This window comes from Myotis yumanensis, unplaced genomic scaffold, assembly GCF_028538775.1.
Source record: "Myotis yumanensis isolate MYYU_CA2020_CCGP unplaced genomic scaffold, mMyoYum1.0.hap1 SCAF_1, whole genome shotgun sequence".
Taxonomy (NCBI): domain Eukaryota; kingdom Metazoa; phylum Chordata; class Mammalia; order Chiroptera; family Vespertilionidae; genus Myotis; species Myotis yumanensis.
In genome coordinates, this window is record NW_027223752.1 from 39,805,844 (window position 1) to 39,827,554 (window position 21,711).

At 40.6% G+C, this 21,711-nt stretch overlaps 1 protein-coding gene across 1 annotated transcript in view; it reads right to left on the reverse strand.

The window, feature by feature from the left end:
• The window catches only part of PRKCH (protein kinase C eta), a 220,541-nt gene that overhangs the window by 99,059 nt on the left and 99,771 nt on the right, over positions 1-21,711 (reverse strand). The window lies entirely within an intron of this gene.

Here is a 21,711-nt window from a genome sequence, read left to right on the forward strand (position 1 = left end):
CATGGGCAGCAGCCAGGTCTCCTACCCCCGGTCCCGCTGTCTGGGACTCAGTCCATGTAATGGCTGCAACTACTGGCTGGTGAAACAGGGCTTCTCATATTCGGCTTTCATTTTGGGGTCCTTACAAACTGAGGGAACTGCTCACAGCACACTGAGAGAGCTACCCCAAAGCATCAATCCCAACACCACCTCTGCTAACTGGGAATTAGTAGAAATTAACCTGGAATAGGTGCAAAGTTCATTTTCTAACCTCATGTTTTCAAAATAGTGGCCCCTAATTTAAAGACTGAAAACGATGTGCCATCTAAAGACAGTAAGTGATGTTTCCCACATAATTATACTAGAACTTTTCCAAAAATCACAATAGACTTGTGATTAATAAAATAAAAATGACGTCTTCAATACTGCTTTTAAATTCATCACTGATGCAAAGGAAAATTAAGGAATCATCAAGAATAAGTTGCTTATCCATTTTAAACCTGGAAGAAATAGATTTCTATGAAAATACAAATTATCAAAATTCATTGAAGAAGAGCTAAAGAAACCAAGTAGACTAATTTTGGGGGAAGAAATGGAGAAAGTTTTCTAAGGGCTGCCTCTCAAACACCATCCAGGCCCAGATGGTTTCACCAGGGGATTGTTTTACGGCTTCAGGAACAAGATAGTGTTAGTGTTTAAACTGGTTTCAGGAGAGAGGAAGAAGGAAAGAGCCCAATTTTAAAGGAAATTGGGAGACAACACTAGGAATAAAAGATATAATTGATATAGTCTAAGATAACACAGAAAAAAAAAAGAAATCAAGGTTAATAATCACTTTTTATGTCATGGGTCCTTTAGAGAATCCGTGACGCTTATGGATGCCTTATCAAAAAGAAGCTTTCTAATCTAAGAAACTAAGATACATAAGATTGCAAAGAAAATCAAGTATCAAAATATATTTTAAGTGAGATAGAATGATATATGAGCTTCCTCTACAAATTAAATACTTAGTGGCAGACCTGGTCATTATAATAATTTTGAAGCAGTGATATGGATAAACTGCATTTCATAATATCTGTGAAAACTGGAAATAATCTGTGACTTCTATTGTTACAACAGAAGCACTACTAATACCACTGTGGTTTGTTTTTAAGTGGAAGAAAATGCTAATTTATATTATAGGTGAAAAAATTTTTTTCTCATCAAGTTTCTGGACCATCTAAATTCTAATTATGGACCCCAGTAAAAGTAACCCCCTTCTGCTGATATATCAACCTCGCTCATAAGTACTGATGCAGGGGTCTTCCTTACTGAAGTTTGTTTAACTACAAAGTGAATAGAAAAAAAAACACTAAGAAAATATTGCTGAGAATTGTCATGTTATGGGGTCTTTGCTTTCCTATTCTTTTATAATTAGTCCCCAACACAAATATTCCTTTCCACTTAATAACAGCATTTTTTTTCCTGCCCAGCACACACTGGCTTCTCAGTTTATTGGATGTGGTAATGTATGCGACAAACATCTTGATATGTAATATAAACTAACCGCAAAGTAAAGTTGAAAATCTTGCACAAGGTGAAGAATTTTCATGCAGCCTAGGGAAAGTGATGTTTGAGAATCCGCACCCAAAGCCAATGGCAGGTAAAAGGCTCTGGCAGAGGCAGATCAGTTAACAACTGAACAAAAGAAATTTGATACACAATATGACATGATAGGCATTTTAAGAGAGAATAATTTGAATGCCGACATATAAGGAAAGACTCCTGAGAAATAATGCCTCAAACACGTGTTAAAAAGATCCTATTTACAACTGTACTATAAAAATTAAAAATAAAATAGGGAGTATTCTAACATAATAAAATTGTCTGAAAAAATATTTTATTCTAAAAATCAGTGCCTAGAGAAAAATAACAAAATTTGTTCAATATAATACTTTCATCATTTTAGTTTCATTTTCCAAACCCCTTCTTCCACTTCTTAACTATTAACAAAACTTAGTCCTCAGTTTGAAGGATTCATTTTATGTAGACTTTGCCCAGTAGCAATTACACTTAGATAACTGGGAACTTCTATACTATTCAGCATTAACTTAGAAAAACCACGTGACCAAGCGTGAATTTTCCCAGGAGCATAACCATGAGTGTATAAGAAAATATATTATTACAGCTTACTGTAGTATCAGGTGAAAGAAAATAAGTATGATCATTTCAATAGAACTTGAAAAAATAAAAAGAAAAACCCACAACCACAAACCTTTGGAAAAGTAAGATGAGAAGATAAACCAGGAAGTGCTGTCCTCATAGGTTTTTCCAAGGACTGAATGAAATAATGCATTCAAAGTGTTTAGCACAGAACTAGGCACAGGACCCTTGAACAGAATGTGTTTAGGGCATAGACACCCCCTACTCCATGCAGTCAAAAATCCATGTATAACTTTTCACTCCTCCAAAAACTTAACTGCTAACAGCCTACTGTTGACTATAAGTCTTACCAATAATATTAACAGTCAATTAATGTTCTATGTTCTATTTGTTATATACTGTATTCTTACAATAAAGTAAGCTAGAGAAAAAATATTAAGAAAATCATAAGAAAGAGAAAATAGATTTACAGTATTTATTGAAAAAAAATCCACATATTAGTGAACCTCCACAGTTCAAACCTGTGTTGTTCAAGGGCCAACCATCATTTCCTAAAAAATATATATTTCATTGATTTTTTACAGAGAGGAAGGGAGAGGGATAGAGAGGTAGAAACATCAATGAGAGAGAAACATCGATCAGCTGCCTCCTGCACATCTCCTACTGGGGATGTGCCCGCAACCAAGGTACATGCCCTTGACCAGAATCGAACCTGGCTCTATCCACTGAGCCAAACCAGTTGGGGCAACCATCATTTTTTTGGGCATGCATTAGACAATATCTGTTAATGTCTTACATACACATTTCTTTTCATTTAGCAATTTAACTTAATACATTTTTTTCCTATGAAGAATATCAAAAAACAAGAATATACCCTATATACATATAATTGCTACATTCTTTCTAACAGTAAAAATTAGGGTTTACACAAGAATCTCAAAGAATGAAATGCAGAAATAGGCAAAATAAATTAGGCTAAGACACCAATGCCTTCAGAAGGTCTAGCCAAATTTATGCCTGCTTCAGTTTTTTGGGGTGTGTGTGTGTGTGTGTGTGTAAAATCTTCAGCAAGCAATCTAATTGTTTCCATTCTCTGGTTTTGCATCTGTCTAAAGAAGATAAAATAGACCCTTGTTCTCAGCCCTTCACCCCTGTGGCGATAGTGTCACAATCAATATTCCTGAGAGATTCTTACAATTTTAGATAAAGGTTACATAGGAAGGGTCACTCCATTGTACTGCTCTCTTTCACAAAAGCCATTTAGGAACCAAAAAATAAACAGATTTTAAGGTTCCCTTGGGGCAGATGATAAAAATTGGCCCCATGGTATCACCCTATCTAGCTTATGTTATCACCAACCTGAGATCCTAGTGCTGACCAGTACAAAACTTGTATTGAATTACTCAACATATCACATCTAGATGCAAATTAAATTCTCCCTAGGGGTCTAATTACCAAGAATTTATTTATTTAATCCCTTAATACTATAAAGACTGGTTAAAAGGTCAGCTCACTTGCATTTTTAATATTCCATAAATAGAATCCTTTTTCCCCCTCAACAACTATTACCATAGCAATGTCATTCCCTAGGAATTTTCCTGGTGATTTCTTATAGCCAGAAGGACTTGGGAAGAAACTGCTTATAGCTGTAGGCACTCCCTTCATGCCTCTGCCACTGCCTGTCACCCCGCCTGGAATTAACTAGTTCAATTAAACTTACTTTATCTGCCTCAGAGCCTAAGCAGACTCACACAATTCCTGAATCAAGGTGACGTCCCCCCGCCCTTTGTTCCCATAGCAACCTGGGAGTGCACCTCAATCTTCTCTCTTATCTCCACAACACTGGGGGCTGTGTCCCTTTCACCTCTGTATCCCAGGTGCCTCACAAGCACCTCATACATGGCCATTGTAACTAAACATCACTCTTCCCTTTTTCTGTGCATATTCTTTCGCACATGGGCCTCTCTTTGTTTAAAAAGCAAACACACTCACCATGTGCTCTCACACACCTGGGAATTTGTAAGACGTCTGGTCATTTAAGAAACCTATGGCTTTCTCTGACACGGTCCTCTTGGTTGACGTCATGAACAGGAAGAGAGAGCGTTCATACTGAACGATGTTTCCCTGAGTGCAGACTCAACCCTCTTCACAGTGTTCACAGTGTGCAATGTGAGCTTCCTCATCGCTTGCACCTCCTGTTGACTTAGGACTGGGTTAAAAGGACTACAAAGGCTGTTTAATCCGGGTTTGCCCTAAACCAACTCGGGCTTTGAGAACTTTCAGGTCACATGTTAGTTGAACATGTGAGGCAACCCTAACATGCTTTGCAGCCAAAACTTGCATCACGACTTCTGTTTTGCTCCTAAGGCACTCAACGCCTCTAAGTAAATAGGAAGCTGGCTGGGTGCCCCTAGCATGGAAACGCATTCCAGCCGCCAGAGGCACTCGGGCCTGGAGCCCTGACCTGAGTTGGTTTTCACAAGCCATGCCACCAACAGGGTGGAGAACAATTATGTCAGATATAATGAAGATGAACTATTTTGATATAAATTCTGTTTCGTTAAAAAAATGATTGTCATCCCATACATTCTTTTGAAGAACTTTACAATACATGGGATTTGGAGCCACCAAAATACCCCAGGGTATGTTTTTATTGCAAAAGTTTTGCTGGACTTAAACTTGTGTTGCTAACATGAAGCTTTGCGGGGGAGGAATGTCTCTGAAGTCTCTGTAAAACTGCTTTAACTTTATCTAAAAAAAAAATAATAATAAACAACCCACAGTAATAGCATTCTTAAGTCTTTTTGTAGGTCTCTGAACTGAAGGCTTTGCATTCCAGCAGGAGAAGTCTATGCAAGAACTTCTAAAAAATTCTGAAGCACAGATCATAGCCCCTCACTTTCCAATGATGGTGAGCAAATTATATCAGAGAAAGAAAATCTATGACATGGCACTTTTTAATGTACAGAATCACTGATATCCTAATATATAAAAACCCTGGGTCTGTCACAACTGGAGGCTCGACCAACCGGAAGTCAGTCCTGCAGTCAGCGCTGGGTTGCCATGGAGACCCAGCACTGACTGCTGAGGGGACTGCGAATCAGGCCCAGAGAGAGGCCTAAAGAGAGAAGCAGGGTCTGATCCATAGCCTGTGTGGCAACTGTTGATCAGCACTTGCCTCTCTCTCTCTCTCTCTCTCTCCTGGCCAGGCCAGCAGCCGCACCCTCCATTTCTCTCCAGGACTTCACAGGGGCTGCTGATCAGCCCCGCCTTTCTGATCAGTTCCTGTTGATAGGCCCAGAGACACTGAGTGGCATAGAAACCGACCAATCAGAACCAAATCTGGGTCAACTGTGAGGAGCCAATGGCTGCCTAGGAGGCAGAGCTTTTGATGCTGACTGGCATAGAAACCAACCAATCAGAAACAAATTGGCCAGCAGAGGAGGGCAGTTGGCAAGATCAGGCTGTCAGGGGAGGGCAGTTGGGGGCAACCAGGCTTGCAAGGGAGGGCAGTTGGGGGTGAGATCAGGCCAGCAGGGGAGGGCCATTGGGGGTGAGATCAGGCCAGCAGGGGAGGGCAGTTGGGGATGAGATCAGGCCAGCAGGGGAGGGCCATTGGGGGCGAGATCAGGTCAGCAGGGGAGGGCAGTTGGGGCGAGATCAGGCCAGCAGGGGAGAGGAGTTGGGGGCACCAGGCTTGCAAGGGAGAGGAGTTGGGGGTGAGATCAGGCCAGCAGGGGAGGGCAGTTGGGGGCAATCAGGCTGGCAGGGGAGGGCAGTTGGGGGAGAGATCAGGTTGGCAGGGGAGAGCAGTTGGGGGTGAGATCAGGCTGGCAGGGGAGGACAGCTAGGGGTGATCAGGCAGGCAGAGAGGTTAGGGGAGATCAGGAAGGCAGGCAGAGGGGTTAGGGGCAATCAGGCAGGCAGGCAGAGGCAGTTAGGGGCGATCAGGCAGGTGAGTGGTTAGGAGCCAGCGGTCCCAGATTGCGAGACGGATGTCCCCTGTAGGATTGGGCTTAAACCAGAAGTTGGACATCCCCCAAGGGGACCCAATAGGAGAGAGTGCAGGCTGGGCTGAGGGAACCTCCCCCCCCTTTGTGCACAAATTTCATGCACCGGACCTCTACTAAAATGCATAAAGGAAATAACTTGCATTCGGCATCAAATGTGACTAAATTTTAAGTTGAACTTGCTTCATTTCAAAAGCACTGAGGTTTACTCCCCTCTGCGGCTTGTCTTTTAGGGGCCAAGATTGTGGCGGTCAAGGGCACAGGATCCAGAGCCAGACATGAACCCCGCTTCTCCCCATTATAAACTGAGTGACCTTGGGCAAGTGGTTTAATCCCCTATGCTTCAGTTTCCTCACTGGTTGCACATGAAGGGCAAGAGAACCCGCCTCACAGGGCCATTCTGAGGACTTGCTAAAATCTGTAGTGTAATTAGAGAAGCACTTGGCAGGTAGCAACTAAGTGTTACCTATTATAACAGTCGTTAAATCCCTTACTTCCAACTATCATAGAGGTCTAGGAATAGGAAGAATTTTTAATTCAACCACCTCATTGCCTAGAAGAGAAATCAATACCTAGGAAACCATTACCCAGAGAAGTTGAACACCATGCCCAAGGTTCACCCAGCTAGCTAGTGCCAGGATGACAAGTACCCCCCCCACTCTTGTTTTATCCAAAGGCTCTGGGTAACACTGCACTGTACTTTGTCCTTTATTAACATTGGGTCTCCTGGAAAGCAATACGTTTTCTGGTGAGGAAACAGAAACTAACAGGAAGGTTAAGAGAGGTCAAGCAGCCAATGATAGAAGTGGGGACGCCAGACTCTATTTACTATTGTTGAAGCACTGAGTTATGCTATCAAATGTCTTTTTTTCTTCTTCCTGAGATATTGGTTTTATCATCTGTGCACATGGGAGGGAATAACTGTGAGAAAAGCAAACAGGAAAACCTTCGAGTTGACCAGAAGTTAGTAGTCTAAAAAGAACCAGACACCATTATGTTGTTTATGTCTCCAACATATATCCCTGAAAGGGTAATGAGATATGGTAGGGAGATAATTTTGCTTATTGTCATCAAACCCATGAATAAGCAACCATCTGATTACAGAACTGTGTGCATAAAGAATGATGCATAACAATTCCTGCCTGAGACAATAATGATATAAATAGAGAAAGATTAGGACATGCATTAAGCAAATATGTAACTTATATGAGTCTTTACAATAAGTACACACAACTAGGGGGTGAGAGCATTTAGTGGGTGTTGAGTGATGAGAGAATCACAGGAGTGGCATACCCAGTCCTCTGATTAATTAAGAAAGACTTCATAAATGGGCTGAAATTAGCAGCTGCTTGGAAAAGAAGAAAGAAGACTTAGTGAACCAGGAGAGGGGAGGGATCCTGGAATGCGTGCTAGCAACAGTCACAAAGGTTGCAACAAAGGGTGTCGATGTTTTAAAAAGGGCAAGCGAAAGCCCCCCAATGGCACTGAGTAGTACTGACTCTTCTCTGGTTTTTGAGAAGAGCTTAACCACATGATTCATAATAATTTCCAAATTCAGACTAAGTGATTAGACCCATTATATTAAGAGACCTGACTCTACAGGAGCTATACACAGGTGTTTCTCAGGGACCTGGCTCCCTCTGAGGAAGCTCAGCCTACAAATAAATACCTACTACCATGCAAACAAATGAGGATGACCATCATGGGCACAAGCAGGAGAGAAAAATAATGTGTTACCAGACTGACCCTCTTGAATAGGATGCATGGCTCATCACACCATGAAAGCCGATCCCACCCTCACACATCACTCCAACCATCTCTGTCAGCAGAAAGATCAGAACAGAGCCTGGATCCAAGGGACCAAAGTTCCATCAAGAGCCACAGGAAAGGCCTCTCACGCCACTGTTATAAGAAGAGAGCCCCGACCGCCCACTGTCCTCTAATCTTCTTATCTTCTTCACCTCTGGTATGTGAGTCCTGTTCAAAGTACAAACTCTCTCTAGTCCTTGAAGAAAGAGACCTTGGCTCCAACAACATCTGGTTCCTCTCACTACCCTTGCACCCACCCTTCACTGTGTATCCCCAGGCTCTTTGTACATCATTCTTCCGGTCTTTATGGATGCTCATTCATCTCCTCAAAGGTCTCATATGTTCTCTTGGCTTCTAAGAATTGGTTGTACATGGAGGACTCCTAAATCTGTGGCTCTAGCTCTGGTTTCTAACTACTAAACTTATTTCTAAGTAGCTTCTCAGCATCTCTCCAAGATATTCTTAAGTTACCTAAAACTTGACATTTTTAGGCTGAACCTGCTTCCCACTCTTCAACCTACTCTTTCTCCTAGATAATAATACCACTATCATTGGAGTCACCCAGAAAAACACTTAGTGATATCTCCAGATCCTTCTTCTCCACCCACAACCAATCATTAATTTCTACTAAACCTGCCATGATCTGACTGGATCCCTCTTTCCCATGCTCATTGGGTACAGTTAATGCATTCTCTCTCCTCTCATTTGGACTATGTAATAATTTCTAACTAGTCTCCCTACATACTAGTAAGTTTGCTCCCCTCTGCAATCCATCCTTCAGTCATCCAGTTATATTTATGAAATAGGATTGGGTCATGTTATACTCTTAGTAGGCGGCTTCCCTGCAACAGTCTATGTGAGTCTCCTGTATGGAAGTTAGGCTTCCTATAGTTGTCCTATTTGAACCATAGGTAGGTAATAGGGACAGATTTTCCCCAAAGGGTGCTGTTTCCACTGTCTAACATCTGAGGGAAAGTTGAGTCCTCAGAGAGCAAAATGACTTTTAGGGGGGGCCTTGGTCAGGTGACTAGTCTTTCTCCCTGGTCCTCACTCTCTGGAGTCTGAATTTGAGGCTCCAGGAATGAGGTGTCTACAAGGCCCTGCAAAGGCAGACTGAGGTAGGCTAGAAGTAAACCCAGGAACTATGGCACAGAGAATGTTAACTGTCCTTTGTTAAGAGAGACCATCCAGTGCATATTATTCTGTGTACGGTTCACTTTTCACTGTTTAAGCCTAGTTTACATGGTTTAGCCAGGCCTGAGCTCTGCTTCAGAGAGAGCATTAAAGGGGGAGCCACCACCCTCTGGGGGCTATCATGGTGAAGAGAGGGTCCTAGTGAAAAGTGAGACAAGGTCTAGCCACATTGCCTAGGTGCAAGGTCTCCCTGTTGTCAACCTTGGAGGACCAGGGGTCCTTTAATAAAGAAGCCAGGAGATCTTACACTCCTCTACTAAGTCTGTTCAGTAGGTACCCATGTCTCTCAGGATCCCATCTCCTCTCTTTCATCCTGCCATTAGACTGGGCTCCTTTGGGGATCTCAAGAAGTTGGTAGAGCATCCTCAAGGGACAAGGAAACTGGGACATATATCCTCTAGCTCCCATCTGTCATTAGTTGATGGCTGCTTCAGGGGAAGGGGTATTAGTTCTCCCTTATTTCCAGCCTTCCTTTGTGATCTGAGAGAAAATATGAGAAAGGCATCCATGTCATCTGTCATAGAATAACTTTATACTCACCCTGGTCCTGATTTCTTATTTATATTTTGCTACTACATGTATTTCCTAACAAGCTGCTTCAAACTCTTTTTGGAACGAGGTCAAGTATAAATAGAAAATTCTTACAATAATAATCTTCAACTAGTATCGTGCCTACTCCTCTCTCTGCACACATCTTTTAATGACGGAAATTCCCTCTTTTTCCTTAAGATTAAAAACAAGAATCCTACAATTCCCTTTACAAAACTGGTGAGAATTTCTACTCTGTTGTGTGATTCTATAAATATTTAATTTCCCGCCACTGATTTCATCCATCAATAGAACCCCAGCTGCCACTTCTTCATTCTTCCGTTTTTTAGAATGAAATTTAAACATTGCTCAGTGGATCATAACCACCAGCTTTCAGGATGCAGAGGAAACGTGTTTCTGTGCCATCAGACTTGGATTGGGTCATTATCTCACTGTCATCCTCACTACCTGGAAAAGACCTCAAAATGGCATTATCTTTGACTCCAAGCTTACGTTAGAGAAGGTATCTTTATTTTATATGTTTAAAAATGGAAGCATTTTCCAATTATCTGGCTATTTTTCTTTTCTCCTTCATTACTAAGCTTAACTGGGGAGAAATTGTCCCACTCATGCTATCTCCTGCCCTCCCTGACAATAAACCTTTGAACTTAACGTAAGAGAACAATGAGGACATAATATGGTTTCAACTGGCAGAGCAGAGGCAACATGTAAAATGTCACTTTTTGCTCTTTTGTTGTTGTTTTTCACAAAGATGACATATGATCACTATAGAGAAAACTCAAATGACACAGAAAAATTACAAAGAAAAAGTTGCTTTTTTAAAAAGCATCTTAAATCTTCCTATAATTTGAATCACTTCGAATATTTTGGTGAACATGCCAAATATATATATACACTGTATAGCTATACAATTTTACATAAATAGTGTCATACTCTGTGCTATTTTCCCAATATATCTTCCCATAATTTTTAAACATTTTATTTTTTATAACAGTTTTAGGTTTACAATGAAATTGAGGAGGAACAGAGATTTGTCATATACCCTCTTCCCTACACATGTGCAGCCTCTCCCATTATCGTCATCACTCACCAGAATGGTACATTAGCTAGGAAGATGAACCTGCACTGACATATATCACCCAGAGTCTATGGTTTACCTTAGGGTTCTTTCTTGGTGCTGTATATTTTATGGGTTTGGACAAGTGTGAAATTATATAAACCCATCGTTATAATATCATACAGAGTATTTTTACTACTTAAAAATCCTCTGTGCTTTGCCTATTCATCTCCTCCCCCTCCCACATCCTGAAACCATAGAACTTTTTACTGTCTCCATAGTTTTGCCTTTTATGGGTGTCATAAAGTTGGAATCATATAGTAAGTAGCCTTCTCAGATTGGCTTCTTTCACTTACTAATATGCATTTAAGGTTCTTTTTTACTTTTCATGGCTTGATTGTTCATTTCTTTTCAGCGCTGAATAACACTGCATTGTCCAGATGTACTACAGTTTGTTTATCCTTTCACCTCCTGACAAGGATCTTGGTTGCTTCCAAGTTTTGGCAATTATGAAGAAAGCTGCTGTAAACATCTGTGTGCAGGTTTTAGTATGGACATACGTTTTTCACATCTTTTAAAAAGTTGCCATTTCTGTTTTTATATCATTTAATACTAAAGTTACCATTTAACCACCATCTCTTATAAAATAAATATACAGCACGACTAACTTAAAAGTAAACTAATAGCATTAGCATATCATCTCTGTGAAAGTAGAGTTTTCCTATTTGAAATATCTGTATTTTTTTCTCACTCCCTGGAAGCTTAGGGACTGCTCTTTCCACCCCCACCCCAGCTTCCAAATTCAGGTTAGTCTTCCTTCCTCACAAAAAAAAGATTCTTATACAAACAACCTGTCCAACCAAAATCTTTTCCAGATAAACATGTGTTTCCTGCTGAGAACGAAAAGAATCCTGCCCCTGAATTTGGCTAATTCCATTTCCCTTTCCATTTTTTTCTCTTTTCCACTAGTAGATTTCTAAGGTCCCTTCTAAGCTCTCAAGTTCTGATTCTACAATTTTAGAAAAAACCTTGCAGGATATTAGCCACGAGGAATATGATGCCCAATCATTTCCTTCTCCAACTACATGGCTGGAATGAAAGCAATGCTGCCTCCCTCATGTTGCTGATTCAACATGACTTTTAAAACTTCGGCACCACTGCTGGTTGTAAACAGGCTAATTCAAAACCTAATACTGAAGGTAAAATACCTTTATCACATGACCAAATTCCCTGCAACACTGATGAAAGGGCTTTGAACCTCAGCCAAGTTTTTATGATAGTTTAAAAAAAAAAAGGCAAAGAGACAGCTGCTTTAATCAGATGTCATTTATATCATATGGCCACTTCCTGTCAGGGGGCTAACAATTTGGAAGTACATATCTTGGCTACCAGTTAGTATTTTTGTTTGTTTTTTTACAACTGCATTATGCTTTCAATTAAACAGGAACAAAATTATATTTAAAAGAGATGAAGAAATTAAACTTGCTTCTTTTAAAAATAGTGTGAACAAAGCTTTGGTGTTGACCAGTGTTGAAAATTCTGATGAAAAGTAGATTTTGGATTAGCAATGAATCTGGTGTTGTTATCCCTGTGCTACCAGAAAGAGAAAATCCCACTAGTCAAGGACAAATGAATTCTTTTTTCTTAAAATCCATTCAAAGGGCTTTATCACTATGAATAACCCAGTCTACATCCTTGAATATGAGTTCATAGTTTTCTAGGAAAAGCAGATGTATATAATACTCCAAATAGCTGGATACAACTTCTGAAGTATTTAGGACCAGCTCAACACACCACATTAACAAAAATCTGGATATTTTAGTCTAAATTTAGAGGTTTATCATAATTTAGTAAACATGTAGTCTACACAACATTTCAATGAACGGCTAGGGTTCTCACTGAAAAATAAAGAGCAACAGACCTCTCAATTTAATTGAATCCTAAGCTGAATTTCAATTCGCAAATAATTTGGGGACAAGTAGACACTATTTAGTGTCCCCATTTTGGACACTAAATAGCAGGTTCTCTTTTGCCATGGCCTTGGTCACCACATAGGCTCTAAGCCACTCAACCTCTTTCCTCCCTCTCCATCATGTGCTTATTCAACCAACAGGTTTTGAACATTTATTAAGTGCTGAACATTGGGATGGGTTCAATGGTGAAGAAGATACAGTCATGCCCTCAACAACTGAAAGTCTAATGTCGGAGAAAGATTGTAAATGGCCATTATTATGCATAGTGTCAATTTCCATAGGAGTGTGGAAAGGCATGAGCCTTACCAAGGCCTGGGGAATCATGGGTGGCTTCTCTTGAGAAGGACAATAAAGCTACAATTTTCAAAACAAGTGAAGGGGAGGTGGATCAGAAAAAATGGAAAAGAATATTTCAGGAGAAAACTGAATGTACCAATTTCCAGACTTAAGAGAATATAAGGTTCAAGGAACTCCTATATTCACCTTCTCTCCTGGTTACTTTAACGTCTCATAGCTGCCCCATCATCATCAAATACTTATCAAATGTCTACTATTTACTAGGGTCAAGAACAACAAGCAATAGGGTAACAAGAAGATTCTCAAATCATTATTGAAGTACAGGAAGAAATGACTGGACCTCCCGTTTGCTGGTTTCTCTCATTCTTCATTTCACTTCTGTGGATAATGTATATAGTACTACATATGACTGCATATGTATAAAACTTACAAGGAAATATACATATATGAATGCTCAACAATTATTCACTGATATCTGCATGATCAAAAATGTCTGGAGGCCACTAATCTAAATGGGTTTACGTTCTAGTTGGAGAAATAAGCTATAAAGAGATGAAAAGTACCAAGCAGCAAAGCTAAGTGCTATCTGCAGGTGCTGGAGGAGTAAGGGGCAAGGAAAGATTCCTGAGTGCTGGGGTAGTTGTGAAAGGCTCTATGGCAGAAATGGCATTTAACTTAGGTCCTGATGGGAGAATATAACTTAGATCAAGTAGAAAGTTTAGGGAGGACATTCTACCTGCAAAGCATGACATAAACTCAGGTACCTGGGCGTTGGGGAATGATGAGAAAACCCACTTGTCTAATACAACAGGTTCTCACAAAGCAGCAGGACTACAGTGGGAATCCTGGAGAAGACAATGGGGGCAGGACAGACAACATCTTCAGTATCAGGCTAAGAAATTGTACTCTATCTTGCGGACAGTAGGGAACCTGGAAAGGTCATGTATTCCTTCTGTGTCATGACAAGCTTTCTCTGGAAATGAAAAAAGCTGAGCTAAATAGTCAGTGAAGTTCCCTTCTAACTTGTAAGAGTCTATGTTACCAGTGAAACCAGCTTTCAAGAATGAGGGCAAGCCTGGCTGGTGTTGCTCAGTGGTTGAGCATTGACCTATCCAGGAGTCATGGTTCGATTCCCAGTCAGGGGACACGCCCAGGTTGTGAACTTGATCCCCAGTGTGGGGCATGCAGGAGGCAGCCGATCAATGATTCTCATCCTTGATGTTTCTATCTCTCTCTCCCTCTCCCTTCCGCTCTGAAATAAATAAAAAATATGTTTTAAAAAAGAAAAAGAATAAGCGCAAAAGAAAGGTATTTCAGGAAACTGAGATAGTTCACTAAATACCGCCATGAAATAAAGGATGCATTTCAAGAAGGAGGAAAATGATCCTCAAAGAAAGGTCTGAACTACAGAAGAAAAAGGTGAGTAAAATCATTATAAACATAACGGTAAAAACTAACAAACAATGATGGAATAAGTAATAATGTCTAGTTAGTGGTGCTTCAAAAGAAAAATAAGAGGACATCTATGATACCAACCAATTGCACATGAGTCACAAGGAAGGTGACTAGAGTTATAGCATCCTAAGATCCTTGTTTGCCCAGTAGGAGGATAGAGTAGTGACTAACTTCAGAATCTGTTACAGAGACATGTTAAAATTCCAAGGATAGCCACTTAAAAAAAAAAGATTTTATCACCCAACTTGGAAGAAAGAGGAAAATGTAGTTGGTAGAGATGGTGATGGGGAGAATCTTAACCAACTTATATATAAAACTACTTGCTGTTTATAAGACAGAAACCTAAAACAGGTGGGGGGAAAAAGAAGAAATTAAAGAATAAAAGATACGACAAATACTAACCAAAAGAAATGCAGTGTCACCACATCAGTGTCAGATTAAACACACCGTAAAAAAAAAAAATAGCATTACTAGAAGTAAAAAGAAATGAGCATATGATGATTAAAGGTTTGTTTCACCAGGAGAATTTAATAATGTACTTGCCTATGTCTAATAGCATAGATTTAACAGAAATGAATAACCAGCATTCACTGATTATATAAACATTGTTCACTGTGGAGCTGAGTAGTATGATAGGATTACGTTCTCTTCTTTATGCATCCATGCTGGACCACTCTAAAGAAAATATTCCAAATTTCAAGCTCAACTACATTCTCTATTCCTTTAGTCCAGCAGTTGTTTAAAATCATATTATGGTTGGCATCTACTTTCCATTCATAGAGATGTGTTTTCATTTCTCTTGGGCAGACATCTAAGAGAGAAATCGTTGCATCCTAGAGTAGATATATATTTTGTCCTGAAAGAAACTGCCTGGCCTTTTTCCCACATGTCTGTGCCATTTTCCACTCCCACCAATAATATGGAGAGTTCTAGTGCTCCACAGTCTCATAAACATTTGGTGTGGTTGTTCTTTTTAATTTTAGCCATTCTAGTGGTATCTTCCTGTGGCTTTAATTTGAATTTCCCCACTGCCTAATAGTGTTCAGGATGTTTTCATGTGCTTATTAATTTTTCTGAGAAAAGTCTGTTCAAATCTTTCACCCATTTTTTAAAAACTGAGTTGTCTTCCATGATTTTCTGGTGGAGACGTTTATTTTGGGAGAGAAGTTAGCAACTGTTTTTCCTGTTGAGAACAGAAACACATGCCTCTACTATCAATTCCATGGAATTCGCCTGAGAACTCTCTGCCCAAGATTGTGTCGAGACTGAAAAAGACAAAGAAGGTTCCGGAAACACTAGGACTCATGTTTACTTTTTATAACAGCTTAGGGAAAGTGGGGGAGGAAGGGAGAAGAAAATCTGGATTTATATGCTTTAAAATTCTATGTATATAGTATTATTCTGGCCAAAAGCAGAGAAAATCACACTTTGGCCAAGTTTTTTTATACCATCTCTAGCTGAGTAACACAATTCAGTTACATTTTAATATTTTAAAATTTTGATAAAATAACCCAAATTACACGCATTCTACTTCATCTCCATTTACAATTCTTAGCACACACGCAGAGATTTTTTTCTGGCCACTTTAGAATGGGTCTTGTTAACATCACTATCAAGTTCATTATTAACTGAATTGCATTTGATTTTAGCAACTGTCACTGCAACTAGTCAAGTATGGCATAGTTCGTGGGGTGTGCAAAAGTAGGTTTACAGTTGTGAGTATGTGAAACACAGAGTTTATTCGTGTATTATTATTATTATTAATTTGTATTTTTTCATATGAACGACTGTAATCCTACTTTTGTCCACCAGTATATTCCAGGATTCCCTGAGGCTCTGCAAGCATCAGCAATGGGTGTGACTGCTCACCTCCTTTTTCGGAATATCATCTTTTTCGAAATAGCATCTTCAGCTATTGTACAGATGGATAAAAAAAAAAAAATCCTCGCCAAAACCGGTTTGGCTCAGTGGATAGAGCGTCGGCCTGCGGACTGAAAGGTCCCGGGTTCGATTCCGGTCAAGGGCATGTACCTGGGTTGCGGGCACATCCCCAGTGGGAGATGTGCAGGAGGCAGCTGATCGATGTTTCTCTCTCATCGATGTTTCTAACTCTCTATCTCTCTCCCTTCCTCTCTGTAAAAAATCAATAAAATATATTTTTAAAAAAATCCTCAAATCCATCTTTGATCAGAAAGATCAAAAACAATGGATGTGAGCATGCCCTCTATCTGTAAACCAGTTCTAAACCTTCACCGTTTGCCCCAGAGAACCAGAGTGCTGATACAGCTCTACAGGTTTCTATTGTAGCTGTTGCGAAAAAGTTACAAATCCGTTCCTCCATGTGACACAGTGATTCTGTGAAAGGCACCTAATAAACGACTGTGTTCTGTCTGGCCCTCAGGTCTACTTTTTCTCAGTTTCATATTTGTATGGGATGAGGAGGTAGCAGCCAGTTTCTCTTGATCTATAAGGAATGAAACTTTTCCTGTTTCCCTCTATTCTCCATGGTAAAACTGACAATCATGGTAAGACTCTATAACAGTAAGAAATCGTTCTCTCTTGCTTTAATTTTGCTTCCTTTAAGAGCTTCTTTTAATCTTTAGGCTTGAAGGTGGAACCCAAGATAAGGGTGTGATGTGAACTGTGACATTCAGAATCCTTTAGACCATCTTTGAAAAAAAAGGAAAAGTTATTACTATTGAAAGTTTGATCCATCTCCACTTCCCCTCCAAAAAGGGGTAATTTTAAAAAGACATTTACAAAACAGACTAACTAGAGCAAACCAAGTATTACTATTAGTATGTTTTATCCTACCTGAAGATATGTTTTTTAATTGATTTTTTTAGAGAGAGAAGAAGGTAGAGGGAGAGAGAGAAACATCAATGTGAGAGAGAAACATTGATCGGTTGCCTCCCATACGTGCCCCAACTGGGGATCAAACCTGCAACCTGAGCATGTGCCCTGTCCAGGAACTGAACCTTCGACCCTTCGGGATACTGGAGGACTCTCCACCAACTGAGCCACATTGTCCAGGGCAAGACAAAATTTTTTTAACTTTTATAGGCAATGACTGAACTCAAAATCAAACCAGTGGGGAATATTTTCTGTGATTAATAGACCCAGAAATTTGCCACTTGCCAAAAATAAGAGCTCCCACTAACACAAATGAAGCATTTTTGTTGTTTACTCTAAGTGCCAGGTTAACGCTCTGTTGATGGAAATAATGTGGCTCAATTCTCAAACAACTCATTTTTGGTAAGGGCTTACAACACACAGTTGTGGTCTCAACTCAGAGAATAAACAGGCTCAGTAATCCTCAGCCTCAGGCTGTAGCCCAGTAACACAGTGGGGATTGGGGAGGAGAGCCGCATGCCTGCTCTGGTGAATGCATGCATTTCCCATTACAACCTGTCTCTCAACCACTCTGGTAAACTGCATTCCTGAAGCAATAACTCATGAGAGATGAAAGAGTCAAATTTCCTCAAACAAAACTTTCCGCATTTTCTTGTAGCTGTACAGAGAACATTCCTCTGTGAACACAAGGACAGGGTACTTTAGCTTCAGACGAAGACAGTAGGTAAAAGACCCTGAAGAGAAACTATTTTTCAACAAGCTATAACCTTCCACTTGAAACTGTGTAAATCGGAGTAATGACAGAAGACTCTTCTTCCAGCATTTGTGGCAAACTCTAAACCAAACAAGAATCTTCATGGGAAACCTCTTAGACTTCCTTGGGGCAAAATTACCATCTAAGACTATAAAGAAAAGATCCTGGATCAAAGGGTTATTAAGAAGTGACACCGCTGATGAAAACATTCCTAACGAGGCTGTCTGCCCAGACTTGTGAACGAGCTAAGAATTTTGTTTCAGCAATGACAGGGTCGGTGTGAACGGAAACCGTGATTCGAGCATGTGTCTGGTAGCTTGAGCGCTGTGTTTTGGATTAATAACAAAAGAAATCATAGTTCTGATATTTAGAAAATGTTTTCATTGAAGGCACTGACGAACACTGCACAACAGGGGATGTGACAACTTCGTGCTGTGTACAGAGGACGGGCAGGGACATGAAAACATTCCTCCATATGAAAAAGCCAATCGAAACTGTCCCAGGATGCACCTGGGTCTGCTTTCCATTGACCTGGAACTCAAGTGTGGCTAAGGCTCTCCAAAAAGAGGCGTGTAGGGTTATTATCTTACATTCAGAAATGCATGACTTTGATGAGGTGAATGAAGTGATGGACAATGTCAACAGACTTTTAAAGAGCTGATGCACCCCAGCCTTTCACTCAGGGTCCTTCCAGGTTAACAAATCTGTGCTCCCCAACTGGTGTCCTGGCCACTCAGGGCCCTTCCTCCTGCCGGACTCTGCCCAGGTCATTCCTCTCACCAGGAATGGCTTCTCACCTTCCCAAAGCCAATCCTCATAAAAGTGCTTTCTCACTGAAGGGTCTGCAGAACCCTCCAGCTAACAGCGCTCTCCCCTTTTCTTCCTCGTTATCTCTGCACAGATCTGATGCTCTTTTGCGCACAACACTGCATTTAGCCTTCGCTTGCTTGTGCATTTTTGCCTTTTACCTCAAGTAGACCAAAGATTTCTTGGCGGCTAGAGCTAAATTTTATAGTTTTGTATCCTCCAGGGATCTGTCATAATTAATGTGTTGCGCCCATTAGTGGTATCCTTGAGAATTTATACTAACAAGCAACTGAAATTTACAAGATGCAAGTTAAAGATCCTTGTTCCCATTTCCTGGACTTTAGGATGCTGGGGTTCAATGGGACTGCCTGCTTCTCAGAAGCCATTGTAATGGGGCAGCTGTGAGGTAGGTATCTGTCAAAGGGCTTGGGCTCAGAGTCATCTGGAAGCTTTAATTTAGATGCCAACACTACGTACATATATAAATTTAGGCAACTTCTTTCATTAAATCCATCATTTTCAGCATAGCAAATCCAGACCAGGCACACTGTTATAAAATAAGGTTTCTAAGTAGGACTAAGAGAAAGTGTGTGGGTATACATGTGTACACATTCATGTACACACATATGCAATGCCCAGGACTCATTAAGCTCACTGTCTATTGTAGTATTTCTACTATGGACAAAAGGGAACACATGCTAACCTGACAAGCTCAGGGAAGGCCTGCATGTCAGTCTTGCAAACTCAGAGACCTAAAGTAACCACAAAGGATGGTCTGAAATTAAACTTTAAGTAAAAGCAGTTATGGTCGGTAGTTACATCCTAGGCTGGTATCTTCACTGACAAAGTCAACCTTTACCTTAACTGAGCCTATCTGTCTCTTTGCATCTATGATAACATATCCTTGAAATGTCTGGGTAACTTATAACTTCCCCTTTTCCCTTTTTCCAGACCCCTTGGGTCACAACCTAATGTGCCTGGGTGCCAGGACAGATAACACAAATTCCTTCATTGTTCTATCATGTTAATTGTTGACTGTTGGCTATCCTGCACCCACCTAAGTATGTGTCTATCATTTTACTTTTTATCCAATTCCAGAGATCCCCCTCCCCCCGGCCTTGCTATCTCCCACCTCTCCAATCTATCACCAATGAATTTCATGTAACACACCTATGTCCCCTCCTTTGATTGCAATGTATAAAAATAGATGAAAAAACCCGCCATTCTCTGGAGCATTACCCCAATCCATAGAGATACTGCTTCCTGGCAATTGTCAACAGTTTGGCTCAAATAAACTCATAAAAATTCTTTACAGGTTTGAATGTTTTTACACTACTTATTAAAAAGCGGAGATTCCCAAACTCTATTTCAAACGAAATCAAAATATCTGGGGTGGGGGCCAATAATCTGCATTTTAAACTCTGAGACCCAGTGGTCTTGCAGGAAGGACACACAGTACGTAGACAGTTAAAATGCAAAAGCAGTTGTTGTCGTATCCCTAGTCTGCACATCCAGGGTGCTATGAGTCCAGAGGAGGGAGCTGGACAGTGTGGGGAGTCTGGAGCCCACGCAGAGGAGGTGATGTCTGAACTGCATCTGAAGCTGGAGCAGGACTGTTTTAGGGAGAGAAGCAGGAAGAACAGAAATACCCAAGTAAGGCCTTTTTGAACAATTCACACCCTGTCAGGCCCCTATTTAAAAACCATTTAATGGTTGCCTTCGGGTCACAGGGGAAAGACTGACTGACTGAATGAATGAACAAATGAATAGAAGTATAAAAGAATGTGCCACATGCAGGCACGTGCAACTGGTTTACTGCTGCTGGAACTACAGTGAGAATAACGGGCCAGTGGGAGATGATATTTAAAAGGAAGGTCAATATCAGAGCTGGACAGGAAGAAGGAGCATGAGCCTTCCCGGATCACAGAAAGGCACTGAGAAGTTTTTGTTATTAGATTCCCTAAATTCTCTCAAGATAAGGCCAAGAGAAAACCTAGGTCATAGGGCTGGTTTGTGATGATTAAACGAGAGAATACATGTAAGAACACTACAGCCCTGGCTGGTGTGGCTGAGCGTCATCCCATGCACTGAGAGGTCATGGGTTTGATTCCCAGTCAGGGCATATGTCCGGGTTGTGGGCTCAATCCCCAGTAGGGGGCGGCAGGAGGCAACCGATCAATGTTTCTCTCTGTATATCTCCCTTCCTCTCTCTCTCTAAAGTCAATAAAAACGTATTTTTCAAAAGAACAATACATACATTATAAAGTATAAACTTAACAATATTACCCTAGCTGGTTTTGCTCAGTGGTTAGAGTGTTGGCCCACGGACTGAAGGGTGGCAGGTTCAATTTTGGTCAAGGGCACATACTTCAGTTGCAGGCTCAATCCCCAGACTGGTAGGGTCTCATGTGGGAGGCAACCAATCGACGTGTCTCTTTCACATCGATGTTTCTCTCTGTCCCTCCCCGTCCCTTCCACTCTCTCTAAAAATCAATGAAAAAAATATCCTCAGGTGAGAATTAACAACAACAAAAATAATATTTTCTATGGCTCCTAGCTATTAAATCCATTCAGTCTTACAGTGTTTAGTTTTTGTGTCCCTATCAGCATTACCTAAAACTGGTTGCATATTTTGGTGACAAAAGGGTAGGGCTCAGGAAATGCAGTCACTTATTAGGGCACTGTGGGGAAGAAAGCATCCTGGGGAATTGCCCCTTTCAGAACAAACCAACTGTATTCCGAGTCACTCATCAAACCCCCCACATGATAATGTCAACTATAAACGAGTACATCCGTGGTAACCTTTGTTGAGCCTCTATTTTCAGTTCAATG